Genomic DNA, 20,507 nt, shown 5'->3' on the forward strand with positions numbered 1-20,507 from the left:
GAAGGTTCGTCCCGCATTACGGAGGCCAAAACTCATGAAAGCGAATTCAAATAAGCCGAATGGCGTGATGATTGTGGTCTTTGGGACATCACCCGTGTTGACAGGAATTTGCGTGTAGGTCTTTACCAGGTCAACAACTGAGAAGATGGACTTCAAGGACTTCAACTGAGAAGATAGACTTTGTGCGCTGTGTTGGAATAACTATGAGAAGGTGGTGCTGCCGTGTAAGCGGGGGGCCAAATCCTGTATATGACGGATGGGGCAGCTTTCGGGGATGGCGCGGGCGTAGAGGGCGCGATAATCTCCACAGGGGCGCCAGCCATCGATCTTCTTTGGTACCAGATGAAGCGGTGAGACGTAAGGTCCCTCCGAGCGGCGGGCAATTCCTTCACGGAGTATGTCTTCAAACTCAGCTTGGGTGATGCGCAGGCGGTCCGGTGCTATCCGATGGCCATGGCAAGAGACCGGGGGGCCGGGCGTAGTACAGATCTAGTGCACGGTCGAGTGGCGCACCTCTCGGGGACACCGGCTAGGAGGAGTCAGGTCAGGAAACTCTGCCAAGAGGGCGTGATGTGGCGATAGATCTTCGGCCGCAAGTACCTTAACGTTAGGCTGTAGGGTGGTCGTACGTTGGCCCGGCGCGGAGACGCCTGTTGCGGCGTCAATAAGTCGGTTATATCGGCACTCAGGTAGAAGATTGTAGTACGCGAAGAAGTGGGACCCGATGATTGGCTTCGCAACGACGGATATGGCGAAATTCCGTGGGAATTCACGGCGTAGGTTTTTTAGATTGATGTTAAGGCGGAGTTAGCCATAGGTCTTAATGCTCGAGTGATTCGCCACATTTAGCTCAAACGACGTGCAAGGACGCTTGTTGTGCAGGAAGGCTCGGGGAAAGTAGCAGATGTCGGAACCGCAGTCGATGAGGAACCACCGTTTAGCGACTTGATCGGTGACAAAAATGCGACGGCCTCTTAGTTGGCAGCTCGCGGCCGTCTCTACGGGCTGCCGTTGAAGTTTCCCTGACGTCCGGCTGAGCAGGGTGGTTGACATTTCTGCGCTTTGTCACCGAAGCGAAGATGGTAGTAGCAACGGCTGAAATCGTTTTCGTGCGATGAATCGGCGCGGCGGTCGTGGCTTTCGGAGTGTTTTCGGTGACGCAACTTCGGGCGTTCATCCAGGTGCATTTGAATAGAGTGCAGCTGACAGGCAATGCTGTCCATACGGATCGCGTGCTCGGGCATGGGCTATGGGGCGCCAATGGCATGGACGGAAAGAGGTGGTGATAGTAGAGAGACATCGACAACTCGGTCTGTGATTTCGGCGAGCTGGTCCAGTGGCAGATTCGGATGAACTTTGAGAATGCCCTGTGCGTCTGAGGGTAGACGCTGAAGCCTGATTAGTCGGAGGGGAGAGTAGTCAACCGGCATGCTGCCCGCAAGGGCACGCATAAACCGCAGGAGCTGCCATGGCTTGCGGTCAATGAGCTCTTCGTGCTGAAGGAGGTGACACACTTTTTCGTCTTCTGAAAGTGAAAACCATCGTATCAGTTCCCTCTTCAGCTGCAGATAACAGTCATCAGCCGAAGGACTTCCGAGTATGTCGCGGAGCTCAATTGCGTAGCGACAGTCCAGATGGGCAAGGATGTAGTCATAGCACGTGTGGTCCTGGGTGATACGCACCAGGGAAAAATGCGCCTCGACTTGAGCGAACCACACCTCAGGTGACTATACCCTAAATGGTGGGAGCTTGACGGCGACGCGACAGACGTCCGTGTCGGCAGCGGCCGCAGTAGTAGTTGCACCTGCATTGGCAGCGACCGCCGGAGCGGAGCTTTGGGGGGCGTGGCGCGAGCGGGGCTGAGCAGAATCGTCAGGCGAGTGCGAATCATGTGGGATGCGCTGCTGCTGCTCCTGGAGTTGCTGTTCTTGGCTATTGATCACCTGTTGTTGGGCCCGCAGTTGCTGTTGCAGTTGTACTTGTGTGCGAAGAGCGGCAAGGGCTTCCTGGTCGGCCATGCCGGTGCGGTAAGTTCGTTTTCCGTGTCACCATATGTGGGGACGCATGGCTTTAATGCTTCCACATGAAGGACAAAACAACACCTGATCCCATTCGGCCTACACACAGTGCTGTAGCTTCTGCTAGGCAAGTGTGTTCTATCACCGCCGCTCATGTTTAGAAGCATTGACGCGGCGCGCAGATGCGAAAGCGCCGCCGCACAGTTGAGCCACAGGTTGTGGGGATCGCGGATAACAACCCTCGCCCTCACCCACGGCGGTGGTGATGACAAGCAGCGACGAGCGCCACTGCGCATGTGCCTGTGGGAATACTTTATAAGGCAGCGCAGAGAGCGGCCCGAGGGGAGTGGCCGGTGAACTGTCGTGATGTGTGTGGGTGGGCGCGGCGTGCGGTTTGCCGGGGCCAAGGTTAGCGGGACCGGCGCGAAAGTTGTGCGTTGAACTTGGCCGTGAGCGTGTTGTGTTTTGCGCCGTCGTCAGAACGTTCAAGTTTTACTAATAAATGGCTTTTTAGTTCCTTCTCTGGAGTAGACACCGAACCCCACAACCGGCGCCCAACGTGAAATCGGCTACGTCTGCTACCAACAAGAATGGAAGCTGCTCTCAAGAATCTTCTTGATACGATGGAGCGCCTCGAGCTGGCGTCGGCAGCGTTCTGCGCGGCGCAGGGAGAAGCCGCGTCTGCAGCCTACTTGGCAGCGAGGTGCGTAGCGGTCTCGACTGTGGGTTATACAGCGGCTGGAGCGGAGAAGGACGCCGGCTGCGGGGCTGAGCCGGGTGTGATCCTCGGCAGCAACTATCGTGATTTGGACGCCAACATGCACGAGGTGGACTGAGCCACTGCGACTGGTGGGAGTACGAGCGCAGAGACGTCGATACCTACCACAGCTGCCGACACCGCATGAGATGCCGACTCAAACGCAAATGGCAGGCAAGGACAAGCCGCTGGTCAGGAACCGGCGTTTCCGCTTATTCGAAGGGGCGCACTGGCGCAGAACGAGGAGACCACCGAAGACTGGCTCACGGCTAACGTGGAAGGTGCCTCGATGAGCAAAGGCGCGAGCGGCGACAGAGGTGTCGTAGGAGCAGCTCTACCCCCCATGGGCTGGACGAAGCGAGTTCGTCGATAAACGGAGTGGTGACTGCTCCGGTGAGCCCGACGAAGGTGCAGAATGCTTGCAAGAGAAGGCCGTGGAAGGAGAACTGGACGAAGAAGGTGGCAAGGAGGAGTACTTGGAAAAAGGCATAATGATAGAGGCCGAGAGCCCGGCAGATGTATTGGATGGGAAGCTGCGGAAGACAACGCGTTGTGCGAAGAGGCTGCCAGCAACGCCCAAGCACCAAGCCCCGAAGGCGATGAAGGAGCAGAGCAGGAAGAAAGTAGCGTCGCTTTCGAAGCGGAAGACTGCGCAGGCGCAGTGGCTACAGGCGAGGACAGCGACGAGAGCGACGATAAAGACCCATAAAAACCGGCGGAGGCTACCAGCGCGAACCTTCTCTTTTGAGGGGGGAAATGTGTGGGGATTGCGGATAAGAGCCCTCGCCATTACCCACAGCGGCGGTGTTGACAAGCAGCGACGAGCGCCACTGCGCATGTGCCTTCATGTGGGAATGCTTTATAAGGCAGCGCAGAGAGCAGCCCGAGGGGGTGGCCGGCGTACTGTCGTGAGGTGTGTGGATGTGCGCGGCGGGCGGTCCGCCGGGGCGAACGTTAGCGGGACCGGCGCGGAAGTTCTGCGTCGAACCTGGTCGTGAGCGTGCTATTGTGTTTTGCCCTGTCGTCATACCGTTCAAGTTTTACTAATAAATGGGTTTTATTCCGATAGCAATTATACGGACAGTCTCGGCTGGTTTTTGCCGTCGCCGTCGCCGCCGTCATGCACCGTATATGTATAAGTATCTGTACATATATAAAAGTCCCAATAAAAAATAATTGAGAAAAATGCTTCCGAAGCGCCGAATCGAACCAGTCACCTCTCGCTCCGCATCGAGGGGTGCTAACCACTACGCCACAAAACGCAGAGCCTTCAGGTAGCTAACGGCGAGCGTTATATACACAGCCTTCACCGCTGGCAGTACTCAGAGACGGCAGATGCTTATAAGCGTTTCTTCATTACCAGCAAGATGGCGCGAGGAGCACAACGGGCGCATTTAAAGATCGTCGGCAAGCTCGCTCACTTCTAATAATTGCGCAGGGAGAACCTTGCCCATTCGCTGTCTGCTCGCGTGGTAGTTGCTTCCGGGGGGGGGGGGAGGGGGGTTCTAGAGCGTAGCGGCGTGTCTATTACCACAGCCTCCTAGATTTCCCTTGCCTGCCGGATTATCGGCGGTCACGCGGGAAGCGGCCGTCGTCGGAACTGCGGTGGTGGCGCCTCTTACGTAGGGTTGTCTTCAAATAGGTTTTTACGTTTTTGGATCTTATATGCAACAAAAATAACCTAAAAAGTTATAAAAAAGGCGTAAACGCAATTAGAATTTACTGTATTATTAATTCAGGGAAAACAGTAAAACATTCACAACGTCGTTTCATCGCTTCTGCGGTTTTCAAAAAAATCGGCTGCTACTTCAGTAGTCTGCTGCGGCTGAACTGCTCCGTGGCATGGCTGCCGTAGCGCCAGGTGGCATTGTCACTTCCCTTCAATACAAGGCATGGCCTCCGAGATTAGCAAGCGCCGCGGTTGCTAATCTCAAAGGCCAAGTACAAGGACCCTAACCCTACGTAAGTCGCGCCGCCATAGGTGACGGGTGTTTCGCACTCATCCGGCAGGCAACGAAAATATAGGAGGCTGTGCTATTACGGGCCGCTTTTCTTGCCATCGCATTCCTTGCTTCGCCCTTGCGGCGAAACTGTGACTTTTTTTAGCTGAACCGGCGAGCGTCCCTTCTTTGGAGTAGACATCGAACCCCACAAGGTATAGTGATAGTTACGGAAAGTGTTTCCGTACGGTAATGTTCACGCATGTGCACTCATTTGCTGTTACGGTATTATCGCACTTTCCGCGCGGTAAACTGGCATTGGTAGCAAAAGCACTGTAATATAATGCCGCACGGTAACCGTTAGGTGCGAGGGTTTCGTTACTGCCGAGGTGTTGTGCCAAAGTGTTTCGGGACTGCCAACGGGAAATCGTGTGCAGCCCACAACGCTACACCACTTGCCACCCATCGCACGCACGCCCACAAGGAACTGAAATATTCGCACGCCCAGCCAGGGGAGTAGTCGGATATTTTACGGGGGGGGGGCGCACCTCCGTGATCGAAGTAGGGGCCGGGCAGGTGGATGTTGTCGAGTGTCGTTTTGTGCTCTGTAAGCCATGGCAAAAAAAAATGTTTCGGGGGGGGGGGCACGGGCCTGGTGTGCCACCCCCTGGTACGCCACTGCGCCCAGCCAACGATGCGCTGGCCAAATACACAGGATCGTTGACTTGCGGGTAGCAGACGCTGTAGTGTCCTCTTAGTTCCGTCACTTCCGCTTTGCTCAAAATGACGCCACGCAAACAATGTTGCCAAGAATACTGGGAAGCGAGGTAGAGATTCGAGGCAATCAATAAAGTTCATTTGTAATGAATCTGCATATCTCTCCAGCTTGTAATTTGGCATAAATGACGGAAACGTGCAAAAGAACGTACCCAGGAAATTTTATTGAGATCCACTGAACCTCTTAATACCGCCGGAATTGGCCTTTAAGCCTCCAAACAAGAAGCTGCCATTTAAGAAAGTAGCGGTGTACTTCAAAAAGAACTTGGGTGCCCTGTTACCTTCACACAAAAAAAGGAGAGTTGCAGTTGTGCCTGAAGTCCCTAGATTTCTGCTTTTTTGTTTCAAACTAGCCATATCTTCCTCCTCTCCTGACCCCCTCTCACGCCACCAGCGTCTGAGGCCATGTTCTTCCTAACCTCGAAGATTAACAGACCCACGCACGTGTATCTCCCTGCCGTGTGTCAGCGGGGGACGTGGTGCGCCTTCCCCGCTTTTTCACCTGGCTGTCTGCGACTTTGCGGGGCTAGTGTTCTAGGGACCATAGAGGGCGCACAGCTAGAATAGCGTTAGGAAGAACATGGCTACCAGAAACGAGCAAATTAAATTATGACAAGTACTACTGCAGATTGTGGATGAGCATAAAGGGACGCAATCCTATTGAAAATCCTGGGGTGGCGTATGCCGAAATTCTTCGCCGATAAGATGGAAACAATAGTGTATGTGGCGGAAATAATAGGGAATAAGGAGAAAAATGTGGTGGTCAGAATGGGTGATGATGGCGAGAGTCGAATAAATGGTTGAACATGCTTAACTTAGCGCAACGACGACGAGGACACAAGAGAAGAGGAGACAAACCACAGCGCTGACTCGCAACTGAACGTTTTATTAGATGACAAGAACGAAAAAAGGGGACACTTCAACCTTCACACCCATGTGACACACAAAACTTGTCTTCTGATAAAATATTCAGTTGCGAGTCAGCGCTGTGGTTTGTCTCCTCTTCTCCTGTGTCCTCGTCGTCGTTGCGCTAAGTTAAACATGTTCAAGTATTATCACCAACTGGCCCAACTATCACTTCTATGGAATAAATGGTGGCAGGTGGTGGTGGCGAGCTTCTCTTTGTGTTCTAAACGGCCAATGGGCAGTGGAAAATGATGGCTGATGGTGGCGGTACAAATCATGTTTTGGTGGATGGCTTGGTGGGCAAGCTGCATGACGTGGGCATCATGAATGCATGGCGGTTGATGGTGGCATCAGTAAAACTTTTGTTGGGCCTAGTTGGTACATAGCATTTAGGAACAGAACTTCAGCGCAAATGAAGACTGACCACGAAGGCAAGAAAGAAAGCGGCAGTCCTTGTCTTTCTTGCCTTCGTGGTCCATCTTCATTCGCGCTGAAGTTCTGTTCCTAAAAGATGGTGGCATGTTGGGAGAGCACATGTCAGTATGTGGAATCACTGTCATTTGTAAAGTTTCCCTGTCTAGTATGCAGAAAAATATGTTTACATTCCAAAAAGCCAGCGCCGATCATTGTGCGCTCTAGCACACTTTTGTTTATTCATGTGGCATCAATACCGCCTCAATTTTTGTGGAGCGCAGCAGCCGTGAATGTTTACATTTTGTGCACATATTTATATCAAGTTGACATTAAAGATGTGTTGCCGTATCGCGATGTTTAGAAGTCTAGAGGTGTCGGTGTAAACAGCGAAAGTAAATGTGTTACATCACCGCGCAGTTGTCAAGGAGTAAATGAACACTGGAATACGCAACCCCTTCCAACGGGTAGACCAGAAAACAGCTGGCACTTGATATTGCAGCAGCTACACGTGAAATGGGACGGTAACAGAAAACATAGAAAGAAAGGAGCGTGTGTCGTAGTCTAGAGCCCCGAGACCTTGAAGCACCTTCTATGGCCTGAAGTACCGCCGAAGAAGTTTTCACTCAGTCCACGTCGGCGTATCGGCGTCCAGATCAAACACGTTCGCCGGGCTGGTATTCTACGAAGCGTTGTCGAAGATTGTAACGGCGACTGTCCGTTGTCTAGTGATTCTTGAATGTAGGGGGGCGAGTTGTCAGGCTTCTTCGGCGCGCTGAAGGTAGACATTCGCGTCGAACCTTTCTTCGTCGCTGACGTTGGGTAGCATGGCGTCGAGTGTCGTTGCCGGGTCCCTTCTGTATACCAAATTATATGGCGTCATCTGCGTCATTTCTTGCGCGGCCATGTTGTATGCGAAAGTAACGTATGGAAGGATGGCACCCCACGTCCTGGTGCTCGACGCCGACGTGCACAGCCAGCATGTCAGCGATGGTCTTGTTTAGACGCTCGGTGAAGCCACTGGTCTCACCAATGTCACAGCCGATGCCACAGCACAGCTGTCTTATCGGTTCACCTAATGAATCATCTTTTCTTGTGTGCGGTGTCCGCACAGGAAGCGATGAGCATCGATCTGACGCGCTTCCAGCAAGCTTCTCCAGTCGCTGCCTGTCGCAGCCGCCGGCACTTTTCTCTCCGTACGCCTTTTCTGAACCAATAGTATGGCATATTTTTTCCGCACACTGCATTCGTTTTCGGCCAAGCCGTTATGTAGTTGTAGCTAACGATAGAGCAACAGATAAGTGTGCTGGCCCGGCCGCGCTGTACATTGAGCGAGAAAACATCACAATACTTAATAAACTGCAGGTGCGTATTTATCGAATGAGATTAGAGTCGACATTAGCCCTGTGCACATGTCGTCCTCTGCGGAGAGCGAGAAACGGCTATTAAATGTGGCAGTAACATCCGGTAAACTGTAGCTGCTCGTCGGTCAACCTGATAATTTTTGGAGTTAGGTTGCGAATTGTAAAAGAAAGTTAGCGCTGCTGCCAATATCGGCATGTCGCTTGTTACCTGCAGCATTTGTTCGTGTTTCATAAATATGCAAATTTTAGTACAAGATGAAGATCGAGTCTGTCTCGAGTATGCGACATGCAAGGCTCAAGCTAAACAGTATGTTAGCACGTTGAGTAGTGGTAAATTACTCGGCCTGGAAGGTGGCACGGTCGACTCCTAGTGGCGGGAGGCTTTTTTTTCTGGCTGTTTTTTTGTGTGTAATGTGCGCTAACGCTTTCTACATCGCCTTCTATAAAATTATTTATGTTTGGCAGCTACCACGATCATTCTGATGCTGTAGAATCTTTTAGTACTCTGTTACCTCCCAGCATCCTTCAGACGCTAGTAGCATACAGCATACACATATGCCACCATATTCCGTTACCATAATCCACTATACTAACGGATGCCGTAATCCGCCATTCCATATGGTGCACACATTTTCAATATAGACGCAAGGAAATAAAAAACAGGCAACAGGATGATCGCAAAACTACCAAATGATGTTTATTCCATGACCCGATTGCACATTCTATGACTCGCTCACACGCGCATCACACTACACTCGAGGCACAAAAGTAGTAACAACACAGACCACCCAACTTATACAAAAAAGTACACGCGACAGCTATTCACTGACCGTTTGTTGTCTAAGAAAAACAAGCTTTTTTGTGATAATTATAGCGACGGTGTGCTCACGCACACCTTCACAGTTTTTTTCAGTGGCCTTAATGTCGCGTATGCGGTTTCTCCACTAGGGGGCGGGGACAAGGTTTCATATCAGCGCCCCCCCCCCCCCCACTGGTCGGTCAAGTTCAAAGGAACACAGGCTTGAGAATGGACGAAAAAAAATTAAAATGAAGCAGCGATCGCGTCCTTCTCACAATGACCTGCCTTTCGTCCCTGGCTTTCTTAAAGTAAAGATGGGAATGAAACAGTTCTTGGAATCCAACATCAGGGTCCTTCGGCCGCCGTTATTATCAAAAACTTGTGTGGCCACAACTCTGCTCTTTCAGCAATGACGGGACTGATCCCACTGAGTAAACGCATGGGGCAGGCCTTCCGCCCCTGTCTGTCCTCATGAGATTAGGGGGGAGGGCGCAGCCGCCCCTCCCTGCCCCCTCATGCGCACGCCTATGCTAGCGTGCCAACTGATTGTGACTCAGTGAAAAGCCTGAACGCATCAAAGATTTTAGAGTGCACAGCAAAGAACCGATCTGAACAAATGTTTTTTACATTGTTATAATGCTCGCGCAAGCGATCATTGACACACCTTCCGGTATGTCCAACGTAGACCGCATCGCACGACATGGGAAGCATATATACCACGGCACGGGTGCTCTCCAGAAAAACCAATTGAAAGGTATTTTTACACAAATGGTTTCTACGTCTCTCTTAGGCTTTCTACGTTTTCATGGCCTACGTAACTAATCCAGAGCAGAGAAGACGACAGGGACATTTACTCTATTCGCGATCTTCCTGAAATGGTGGGAAATTTTGTGAATATATGACATGACGCTTATTTATATATTAAGTTATTTCATTTATTCAATCCTATGGGTCTGCCCAGGCCTATGCAAGAGAGGACGTACAACATAAAAAGGGCTTCGTATTAAGAAAGAAATAAACGAAAAGCCCAAATACAAAGCAACCATAGCAGCAACAAGAACGAAAAAGCAGAACATGAACTGTGCAATTGAAAAAATCAAAGGGCATATTAAGCCAGCATACACGTTCAAGTCAAATAAAAATGTAGCAAAGAAAAAGCGATTCACTCTGTAAGCAAGGGCAACATGAAAGACACATATAAGAGAGTTTAACGTGTATAGAGATTTGCATTTTCATGCGCCATACATTGTTATTGCTTTAATTTGCGCACCAATGCGAGTGAATATATTGCAGTCTCTTTAATGAGACACTAACAGCGACAGAACCAATCAGTTGAATTAGCACTGGCGTCGACACTCACCGGTCGCTAAGTCGACGCCAGTTCCAACCACCCTGTTCACCATAAAGCAGCGGTGGTATCGTCACCACTTACCCGTGCACGGACAGTTTGTCCTTCGGAGGATAAGCGAATGGATGAAGAACGGGTGATCAGATGCGACCTTCTAAAGAATGGCTACTCAAAAGCCTTCTTGAAAGGATTGCACGCCGCCAAGTTCGCCCCTGCCGATCGCTCCCAGAGGACACTAACCCGCCGCTTCCCATAAATGTACGGGTCTGCATTCCCTACGTTCAAGGCACCAGCGAAGTGCTCGCACGTGTTTTCTCGGAGCTGGGAATAAAGTGGCGCATAAGCCAATCTCTATGCTCGGCCGCTTCTTTCCGCGCCCAAGAGACAGACCGCCCGAAGAGAAAGCGCAGGGAGTCATTTACTTCATTCCCTTTGCGGATTGTGGCGCTTCATACCTAGGAGAACACAAGAACGACGTCCGCAAGCTCGACCGACAGAGAAGTGTGTGTGTGTGTGTGTGTGTGTGTGTGTGTGTGTGTGTGTGTGTGTGTGTGTGTGTGTGTGTGTGTGTGTGTGTGTGTGTGTGTGTGTGTGTGTGTGTGTGTGTGTGTGTGTGTGTGTGTGTGTGTGTGTGTGTGTGTGTGTGTGTGTGTGTGTGTGTGTGTGTGTGTGTGTGTGTGTGTGTGTGTGTGTGTGTGTGTGTGTGTGTGTGTGTGTGTGTGTGTGCTTGTTGGTTGGTTGGCTGGCTGGCTGGCCGGCCGGCCGGGCGGTCGGTCGGTCGGCCCTAGCGGGAGGCCGCTACCGGCGCCCGTTGGACTGCAGCCCTTTGAGACTCCAGCCCTGAGCAATTGAGTAGAAAAGCCTCCCATGCCTCTCTAGTACGGGAAGGGCTAGAGGGAAGGGAATGATTCATCTGACATGTCCACAGCATGTGGAAATTATCGGAGACTTCGCCACAGTGAGGGCACCGCCCATCAGCTTTCGGACCAAATTTTTTACGATTGCAGACCGAACAAAGTGTTTGTCTGCATGCTCGTTCATCGGCCTTACACAGGCGCTTAGCTGGGACCGGGAAAAGCCAATGGCGTTCACTCTAGTGCACCAAGATTTATTTGAATCGCAGAAGCGGTTGCCTAGTCTTATCCTGTAAAGTTTCTTGCTGAGCACAGGGAGGTGAACGACCACCGCATGGCTTCTGTCAGCTCCGGCGTCGTCGACTTAGAGGCCAATTACCATCAGTTCCTTTTAAGAAATCTTGGCACATCCTCGCGACACCTGGAAACGTCCCTCACTGTGTCGGCCGCATATAGATAGATTGTAGTGGGGAAGAGCGACTGCATCGGAGAGGTGCAGAAGTAGAGGAAGACGAAGAGCCCGGAAAGCCTGAGGCTGTTGGTCTTGTTAATAAATCCCCTTATTATTTGGTGAAGGTGCTGGGTAGTCTTTGAAGGTGGAACTACGAAGCCAACTCCAGCGTCAGCAATACAAGAAGAATCCAGCATTCCAGGGTGCCTCCCCAATTCCAGCCCCTGCAATTCCCGGCGTGCTGCCACTCCGTCACGCACCGATATTCAGCGGCACTGTCGACCAAGACGTTGAGGGCTGCCTGGCTACGTACCAGTGGGTGAGCGCAGCAAACAAGTGGGATGATGCGGCTAAGCTGACTTATCTAGCTTTTAATCGGCCGCCGTGGCGAGGATGTGGTTACGCAGTCACAAATATGATATTGCCAACTGGGCTTCATTCAAGCGGGCCTTTTCAGTAGTATTCGGCCGTCCCGTTGTACGAAAGCTCTGCGCAGAGCAGTGACTTTCTGAGCGCGCTCAACAACCGGGAGAGAACTTCACCAGCTACACTGAAGACATTGTTGACTCGTGGAAGCGCGAATCAGACAGGACCAAGCAGATTTTGAAGGTAATAGCCGATGACGCTACGGCGAGCCGTCATTTCCCGCACAGACGACGCTGAGACAGCTATCTGTTCCATCAAGGAAGCCCTGGCCAACGCAACGCTGCTCGCGCGTTCAAATTTCGACGCCCTCACGTCACTCACCGTGGATGCCTCGGACGTCCCCGCCGGAGCAGTACTGCATCAGCTTGTCGACGGAGATTGGCTGCGGGTTGCTTTCTTCTCACTGAAGCTCCCGCAGTCCGAGCACCGTTACAACATATTCGATCGCGAACTGCTCGCGGCCTATTTGGCATTCAAGCTTTTCGGCCACTTCCTCTAAGGTCGGCATTTTCAAATTCACACCCACCACAAGCCCATCTCGTGTGCTTTGACCGCTGCCAGCTATGCCCACACTCCACGTGAGATCCGCCAGCTTTAGTACATTCCGGAGTTGGCAAGCGGTATCCGGCATATCAGCGGTATCCGCGGTGTGACAAGCGGTATCCGACAAGCGGTATCCGCCGCTATTCCGAATAGAAGTCAACGCAAGCATGGATGAGCGCCAACGAGTGGAATTTGCAGCCATGGCTAGAGCACAACGAGAGAACAGCGGACTGCAGGTTCTATGACTGCAAGAGAACTACCTCAAGTTTGAAGATGTCCAATTTCCAGGCTGCGAAATTCTCCTTGTTTGCGACACCTCTACCTGTTGCCTTCGCCCCTACGTTCCAGCGACATTTTGCCGCAGCATCTTCGATGCCATGCATTCCTTGTCGCCCCCCGCCATACGTCCGACTCAATGACTCGTCACAGCGCGATATCTATGGCCAGGCGTGCGCAATGACGTCTACCGCTGGGCACTTGCTTGCTTCAAGTGTCAGCAAACCAAAGGTGCTATGCAGGATGGTCCGAGTTTGGCGAAACTCGGAATCATTCCGAGATCTCGCGACACTTTATTTTGAACAAAGTAGTAGTACCAAAAGGTCAAATCCAGCCCTCAGCGCGTTTCCCGTTCTATTGATTACGATGGAACGCGCCGTTGCGTGAAGGGCAGTCGTCAAATTTGGGTGACATTTTCAAACCACCGCCATCTTCTTTCACTTCTTTGTCATTCCCCTCAGTGCACAAGGGCACCCATGCAAAAGAAGTGTCAAAAATTTGTGTTTATGTCTCGCGCTGTAGACTACAAGATTATCCAAGGTTAATTAAATACAAAGTTATGCCAGGGTGACTAGCTACAAGGTTATCACTCAGCGGAGCCGCGCACGGCCTGAAGTGGTTCATGTTGTGCATCTTTAGCCATTTCATACGCGTTAGCGAACCTGAGGACTCTACTTTTTGCTATATTATTGTGCTTTCTATTTGTGTGCATTTTTCCACTTTTATGCGTCGTTACAAGCATCTAGACGATGCATGTTACGTGGGGGCAGTAGAACGCGCGCTTCTTTTGCTATTTTATGTAGCCGGTCTTTTACACGCATAACCACTGCCTTGCGCAAACCACGCCCAAATGTGCGGGAACCTTCCAGATTATTTTAGAATCTTTTGATAGGCTTGAGCACGCAAACGCGAACAGTTCATGTTATTCTGGAACAAACGCGGCCACCAGCGATAAAAATCGAATGTTCGATGCCGCATGTATAAATGCCGATACGCCTTACCACAGGTCAGATTACTCAACGACCAACGACTGTCCTCGCCGCTGTCAGTGAACTGCTGTATCGCTTCCATTCGAGTTTTCATTTTCCGGGCACAAGTTTGACCAAATAAAAAGTTGCGTATTTACCTGTCTTGCCGCAGCCTTCGTCATTCTCACAACCACTTGACAATATTACGTCGGCATGACGTGATATAATGACGTTAAAATTGTTCGCGTTAATCAGATTGTTAAAATCTGAAACGTCCTCACATGACGTCGTCGCTTGATCAAAAGTGGGCCGATCTCAGAGGCACTGCAATATCAAACGAGGTGCAAAAAACTTTCGTGGGGGTGGGGGGGGGGGGGGGGTAGGGAGGGACGAGTCTAATTGACTGAGAGCAAAAAAAAACAAAGAAGATGGCGTTGGCCTTCGGGTTATTTTAGTGACTGGAGTCACTGGAAGTCATTTGCGGGACATTCTAGTGAGCAAATCGTTTCTTCTCCGGCGAGCCAAAAAACTATCATTATCATAAACGGATATGTACCAGAGAAATTGGGTAATCTTCACTATTCACGACTGGTCCACTAATGATGAAAAAGCAACCGTTAGCCCAGCAAATGGCTGCGAAGCAACAGCAGCAAGCCGAAGACCCCGAGTACGTACAACGAGAAAATACTGGGGAACGAGAAAGGCAACGGCGGCTGCGAGAAGACCCGAAGCGGTGGAAGGCCTACGCCAACGACGACGTACCCGTAGATCTTTGAGAGGTGCGAGCGTTTCGTTTCACCGCGAGGTTCTTTTTCTGCAGTGTCGTGTCTGTGACTGTCTGTGGTATAACTTGAACTTCTCTGCGCCAAGACTCAACGTATAAAAAAACCTGGCATCGCCTAGCTAAAGTCTAGCAACTACATAGAAACAACCTGCATCACCGAGCTAAGTCCTAGAAACTACCTAGAAGCAAGCAGACGAGTCTTCACAATCGTCCAGTACCGCTGTTTCACGCCTTGCGCGGCTCAGTGCAAGCTTCGCTTTTTTTTATGTTCCCTTGCCTTTCAAGTGTTCTGTGTCTCATTTTACGTGTAATACAATCTCTCTTTTGTGGGAAAGGATCCTGACTTCCCTGTCTTTCTTAACGGACCCTGGGCCAACATATAATTTTCTTTACAGCTGTCCTTAGTTGCACTTCTTGCGGGGCTAGCTGGCTCATCATCTTAGAAAGGACCAGGAAACTACGTTGACTTAGCGGGAAAAAATTGAGAATTAAAAGGTGGACAAGCCAGACGAGCGCTTGTCCTTGTAATATTGCGCTATTATAAGGGTTTAACTTTATACGAGCACTAATCATGCCTGGAGGCCACCGCTTTGCGATATGATTTCTTGCGCTACACCTTTTCAGGGACGTCTACACTTTTATGGCAATACCATTCGCGGGCAGCGTGGCTTCAATGGCTCGCTTCTCGCAACCGCAGCCTGTTTCGTCGCAGCGCGAGTTAGTGGACAAACGGGCGAACGGTTGTCTTCAAGCCAGACCGACCGCCCATGGAGGACTCTCCACTGACAACACAAGCGAGAACTGCCTGCATTTGAACGTATGGACACCGCTCGACCCAAACCAGCAGCCGGTATGAAACAATAATGCGGGACAAATTGATTCAGTAGCAACGGTTTCTTCCAGCTGCACTTTGTACGCACTTGTTACAATGTCTATCTTTTAGTTCTCATGTTTTTTACCTTCTCTACGTTGTTATTTTGTTCACTCCTTGCGCCTCGTCGCAAAGGCGATTTGACATCTAGGCGCAACACCAGAACTTCTGTAGATCTATTTGGGTGTGTCGGTTCTTGATTCAGCATGTGTCCCGCTGGGCTTGAAAAGAAAGACCAGGAAGAAACACGCCTTGCCATACTATATAGATAGAATATAGCGAAGAGGAACGCTATAACAGGGCACCCTCCCAGTGACATTAAATGGGTCTGCTTCTATCACACATTCCTCATAGACGCCGCTGGCTCTCAGGCCCGTGAATTCAGCCGTTGGTAAGCTACCGATCGACTTTTACGCCAGCGTTCAATGTCGCCACTAGAATAAATACTATGGCTAGTTGGTGGTAATTCATTATGCAAGAACCACAGCGCGAAAAAGACGAGGACCAAGAACGACGTGGCACCGGCACTCAACTTTCAACTAAAAAATTATTCGATGGCGCATCAACAAACATGTGGCGTATTTTTTTTTCTAAGAGAGCCAAGTCCACTTTATCTGAAACTGAGAAAAACACACTTTCTTGCTTTGACATTATGGTCGGTCCTGCTCCAACACTCTTTTGCCAGTGAGCTCATGTTACCAAAATATGTCAAATATATATTGCGGCTAAAATCTATATAGCCCACTCTCGTCGGTGTTCAGGAGTGAAATTTGGATTTGGCTCGTATAGACTGGGACAGTTCATTTTGCTTTGGATTAGCTCGTGAAAGAAGTTTAAATCGCACCGAATGAGCTATATAGCAATATTTTGTGACAAAAAAACACCATCCTTGCGTTCGCGTCAATTCCGTCCTTTTTTGCATGGGCGTACAGGTGACGACTAGACTTCTAGAGCAAGTGGTCCTTCCACGCGAAACGTACACCATTCTGGACTGTCGGAAGCGCTTTCTCCTTGTTGGCGTCTATTGAAGGCGTCCAAGAAATGTTTCAGCTCTTCTTCATCTCAGCGCGTTTTATGCCGTGCTGTTTCGGATCACTTCTTCTTCTTCACGGAATAGATCGGTGCGCAATATCTTCATTTCAGTTGTCTTCACTTTGAAATATACCGTCTTGGAGCGAATGAAGCACATGACACTTTAGCGCAGAACTTAAAAAGAAACGCTAACGGGCGGAAAGAAGTAGGGAAGTGGGCCTCTTACTCTTTCTGTTCTAGTTTTGCTCCACAACATGATGTTCTTCACCAAGTAATAACTCGCCTACGAAAAACCACTGGTCGAAAGAAAGCACGATAGCAAAGCAACTAGAACACAAATGATACAGATTGGATGCAGCTATGTTGGTTGTTTTCGTCACGATTCTTGGCGCAGCGCTCTCAGCTTGTTTCAAACAGGAGCAGGATTTGGCTCACTTGTCATTTGTTTCACTTTTCGCTTGCCATTCGACACTGCTTTTTTGAGACAGCGCTGCAATTACGAATTTCCGCATTTTGGTTACAAATGTTTTGAATGTGGAAGACACTAAGGGGAGATGAACGCTCCCCTAAAATCTAGCCCAGTTTCGATTTCTGGATTTGGCTGTTTTAGAACAAAAATCGCCAGATATAAAGCTACCAACCCAGGGACTGACAAACCATTGCATCTGCGCAGCAGAGTAGTCAAGGCCAATACAAATACCTAATCATGTCATAGTACTTCTGCTTATTGAAGCACGTGTGTGTCTTTGACGTGATTCGTTATTTTTGTTGACCATGATTACTCTGTTGCGTAGATGCAATGGCTCGTCATGTGACCAGGTTGCCAACTGCATATGTTTGTTGATGTGCCTTCGCATACTTTTTAGTAGAGAGTTTACCGCCTGTGTTGTGTCTTTCTTCGTCCTCTTTTTTAGCGTTGTTCTAGCGTAATCAATAAGCGCCTATACTGGAGGCGGAGAATGCTGTGCCCTCAACACAACTTCAGTCCCCTTCCATGCCCCCGGAACTTCGAACCCGTACACTGCCATCTACCATCCCTCAAGACGCCGCCCTGCGAATGCCTCCTCCCGCACCGACCGCATGCCCCGGTGTCCCCCGTCTTCACGACCCACCTTTATTTATTTACGTGGATGGCACCAAAGTGGGGGACTGTCACGCGATTTACGAGCATGTGAGCATACCTAAATGGGACAAGGAGGGAAAACTAAGCGAATTGCAGCAATTCTTTGCAGACTAGTTGGCTCAACTGAAACGTAGACTTGCTGCGCGAGCAGAAAGAAAGAAGGGACTCGCTGCACTCTATCGTGTTTGCCGTCTTCCTTCTTTCTGCTTGCCCAGCAAGTCTATCTTTGAACAACTTTGTCTTCTACCTCACGGGTGTGGAAAGCCTGTGGTGCAACAACCACGCATCAGATTTTTTGACGCGGTTTGACTTCAAGACTGCCATTATCGACGTGTCTGGCCGCCCTGCTGTTCGTAAGCTGCAAGCACAACAGCGTTTACACAAATGAGCTCAGCAGGCCGATGATACTTTCACGCGTTACATAACAGACATCCTCGACGTGTGCAAGAAAGCCTACGCGACTGTGTCGGAGTCTGATACAATCAAAAATCCAGCGCATCCCACACACTGTGGGAAGCAGTGTAATGCGAAGCTGCCAGCAAAGAGCTGCATACGTCGCCTTCGTTGTCTTTGAGGCAAATGAAGTCATTCATGTCAGGACATCTAGTTGACTATATATCGCCTGTTTCTCATGTATGCATGTATGCACAATCTGGTTTATACCATCCTAATGAAACGTATATTCTGGTATATACAATGCATGACCTCCCATTTGTGTTCGTCACGCACTCATGTCATGCCAAGACAATTTTGGTAGATATCCAGTCATCAAAACAGCCGGAAGCGCACCAAGACAGCGTAATGTAAATCATGCTTTACATGACATGCCTGTCGTGATGTGCTTGTTAGGACGTCATACAGCCACGTCCCGCAATACCAATCTTGGTGTATATCATTCTAGGGAACTAGCCGCCAGAGCGTCGTGAGGGTAGCAAGTAAGTCATGTTATATATGATATGCATGTCTTTATCTTCATGTACGCACCTGCTATTATGTTCGTCATACAGTCACGGCCCGCAATACCAATTATGGTATATATCAAGCAAGCAAACCGGCCGCGAGTGCACCATGCGCATGGCATGTAAATCATGCCTTACACGACATGCATGTCACGATTTTCATATTGCCACCTGTAAGTTGTGTCTGTCATGCAGTCACCAATGTTCGTGTATAGCCAGCTAGCGAACAAGCCGCGAGCGCGCCATCAGTGTGGCAAGTAAGTCATGGAGTACATGACATGCATGTCATGATTTTCACGTTACCACCTGTGATTTATTTATTTATTCATTTATATATTTACTTATTTTACCCTCAGGGCCAAGTGGCATTACAGAGGGGGTGGGTCACACAACACAAAATTCGTTGATCAGGAACCAAAACAAAAAGCAGTGAATACAGTAGGATCATACAACCGAAATTGGTATATTACAGTGTTAGCTAATACTTACCGTACTAATACATCACAGAACATAATTATACGTTGTTAGCTAATACAACAACAAGAAAAAAAGGCCTAGTCATACAATGCTGGTTAATGCAGTACGGAACAAGTGATTATCACTTATGGAAACAATGTCACCGGGAAGTCTGTTCCACTCCTTTGATGTGCGTGGCAAGAATGGAGTGAAGAAAGTTTTCGTGTTACATGAAGGGATGCCTACTTTGTGATGGTGATCAATGCGGCGGGATATGTGCTGTGGGCGAATAAGTAGCAGGTCGTGCAGGAATGAAAGGTGATATATCTTGTCAAATAGGGTTAACCGAGAAACTTTTCTAGGAAATGTTAGAGAAGGGAGCTCAAGGGAGACGCAAGATATTTGTAAGAGTTAACAGAATCGAGAGGAATGTTATTGAGATAGTAAGGAGGCGAGGTTGTGGAAGTTCTGGATACACGCATGATTTTGCATTTTTTAGTATTTAGGTCCGCTAGCTCTTTTTGCACCAGTTAGATGTAGCGTTAAGATCAGATTGTACTACGTTGACGTCATTATCGCTGGTGATTTCCCGAAAAATAACACAGTTGTCTGCAAACAGATTAATGGTAGATGATACAACAGATGAGATGTCATTAATGTAAATGAGAAACAATAAGGAGCCTAAGACGGAGCCTTGCGGAACGCCGGAATGAACTTTGCGAGAAGAATTGTGACCGTTTGCAGTAACAAATTGTGACCTGTTAATAAGAAAACATTCAATCCATTTTAATAGGTTACCGTCAAGATTTAGTTCATGTTGTTTGTAAAGGAGTAGTCTACGGCAAACCTTGTCAAAGGCTTTTGAAAAATCTAAAAAAATGCAGTCGGCATGCGATGATTTATCAAGAATTTGATGTAAGTGATGTGTGAAGGATATTAACTGCGTTTCACATGAATATGTTTTGCCATGTTGTGCTTACGTGAAGAATAAATTTGATTAAAAAAATTGACTAGGTTAGTAAATATGACATGCTCGAGTACTTGACAACAGATACAGGTCAGAGAAATAGGACGATAATTAGTCGAACAGTTTTTATTACCGGATTTATGGAGTGGAACGACTTTTCCGATTTTCCATTGACTAGGAACAGTAGAAGTGTCCAGGGACTGTTGAAAAAATTTAATTAGTGCAATGGAACTATAAGCGCTAGTATTTGTTAATACATTTTGCGTTAATACCATCGAAACCGGGAGAAGAATCACTTTTGAGTGCTTCAATAGGCCGTACAATTTTAAAAGGTCCAACGATCACTGATGGCATGGCTGAATAACTCTGTGAAATTGTGCTAGGTAATTAATTGTGGTTTCTACGGAAAAGTGTTTAATGAAAGATTCGTTAAGAACAGCAGCGCAATGGGCTTCACTTATTTCATTACCGGATGAA

The sequence above is a fragment of the Rhipicephalus sanguineus genome, chromosome 3 (genome assembly GCF_013339695.2).
Source record: "Rhipicephalus sanguineus isolate Rsan-2018 chromosome 3, BIME_Rsan_1.4, whole genome shotgun sequence".
NCBI lineage: Eukaryota > Metazoa > Arthropoda > Arachnida > Ixodida > Ixodidae > Rhipicephalus > Rhipicephalus sanguineus.